The following is a 1,926-nucleotide window of genomic DNA, read 5'->3' as shown; positions in this document are numbered from 1 at the left end:
GAAAAACATCCCATTCTGGTGCTGAATAGAATGCCAACCTTCGGAAGTGCTTTGCGAAGTTACCTTTCATTTGAAGGTAAGTTGATCTTTTTCAAAAAAGAAAGTTGATCCTCTTTTTTATTCGCAAAAAAAAAGTTGATCTTCTTTTTTTTCTTTTTGCGAAACACTTGATCGTGATCACCTAGAATTTGAACAGAATTGGTTTGCCCGTTCACGACAGGACGAGAGTTCGAACAGAGATCGTTTTTGACACTGTTACCGCAAGAGATTGAACTGAATTCGGCAGGCCTAGCGGAGCTACAGCCTATAGCTAGCACCAAGACTCCGGGAGCTGCTGTTGTGTGCGTGTGTGACGAATAATCTTTTCTTTTCTTTTCTTTAGGGGGGGCGTGACGAATAATCAATCGGTCGTTCTTGGACCTTGATCGTTGCAGGCGCGCTCCAAGTAGTTTCCGACCAAGACCCGTACGTCGCGTGAGTGCGTGCGTGCGTGCGCTCTCATGTCTGCTTCCGGGTGGTTCTAGAAGTCGAAAGGCTCCCTTGCCTTGCCGGGACGACGGGCTCCTGCGCGGCGGCGGGCTTCGCTTGGAGGGGGAACGAACGGGTCATGTGTGGCTCCCCCGTACGTATCCGCGGCATCGTCGGCGTCCAGTCGTTCTGACTCTGACCAACCCCGTTTTAGGTAACCGCTGATGAAGCGTCTTCCACCGGGCCGGAAAATGGTTGGCGCGTTGCACGGAGAACGGAGGGCATTGGAAGCATGTGTTGCTACACGATGAGCGCGGAGGCGAGCAGGCCTGATGACACGAGCAGGAAGTTGCCCGGGACCGGGCCGCGGACGACTGGTAGTCGGTGGACCTTGACCCTGTGCGACCGAGCCAGAGGCGCCCAAGCCCGACGCGGTGCGCTGGATGTGGCGTCGGGCGCCAGGCTGGAACTTGGGTTGGACCGGGCTAGAGCGGCGCCGGAGCTCAATCTCTCTCACAGCTGACCTGCACGAGTCGAGCCACCGGACATCTCCACCCACGTCCCCAACAGACCCCCCGGACACGGTTTTTTTCGCCGGAACCGATTTGGTCCATTTTTTGGCCCGGTGATCCCAGGCCGAACCCATCGCACTGGAGGGAAGGGGGGCACTTGGGGGCTCCGGCGGAAGGAAAAGTGCCGCGTGGACCATCACTGGCAGGCGAAAAACAACTTTTCCCTGCCCAAATTCGCCCCCCGTGTGCTGTAGGACGGCACCTGCCCTTTCGTCATCGTGACGATCCCGGCGCCGCCCACCTGCCACGGCCGCTGGCCAGTCGCTAGAAAGGTCATTTCCCCGCCGGGAAGAGAGGGTCTCGCAGTGGCTGCCTACATCCCGCTCCTGAGCGAGCTTTCCAGCGCTCCGACCACACGGGCGGGGGATACTAGCAGCTGCGCAACATATAGCTTTCGTTGTTCTAATATGCAGAACTCCTACTTTGTCAAGTATCAGGAGGCTTGCAGGAAGGATGTGGAGCGGGATTTGGTGTGCTCCAATCTCGATCTGTTGTTGTCCGATACCCCGCTCTGACCTGGTCGAAAGATCAAATGTGGGAAGTCATGACTTGCTATGTCCTCTTGCACAACATGATCACTGAGAGCGAGCGGGAAGAGCCAATGTTCGACACTGAACCATATTACTGGCAGGGTCCTCTTGCGCAAGTTGATCACCAGCTACCGGCATCATGGGTTGCCTTCCTCAATATGCGTCAGGAGATCCGAGACCCGAGACCCACAGGTGCATCAAGAACTGTAGCACGATTTGGTGGAGCACCTATGAAGGCTCAAGGGCAACACCTAATTCGATGTGTGATGAATTATGATTTTTAATTTGTGTTTGAATTATGAGTTTGCTTCGTTGAACTATTTGATTTGTATTGATTTATGTGATGAACTATGTGA

Source organism: Triticum dicoccoides, chromosome 2B (assembly GCF_002162155.2).
Source record: "Triticum dicoccoides isolate Atlit2015 ecotype Zavitan chromosome 2B, WEW_v2.0, whole genome shotgun sequence".
Taxonomy (NCBI): Eukaryota; Viridiplantae; Streptophyta; class Magnoliopsida; order Poales; family Poaceae; genus Triticum; species Triticum dicoccoides.
This window is presented reverse-complemented; position numbering follows the sequence as displayed.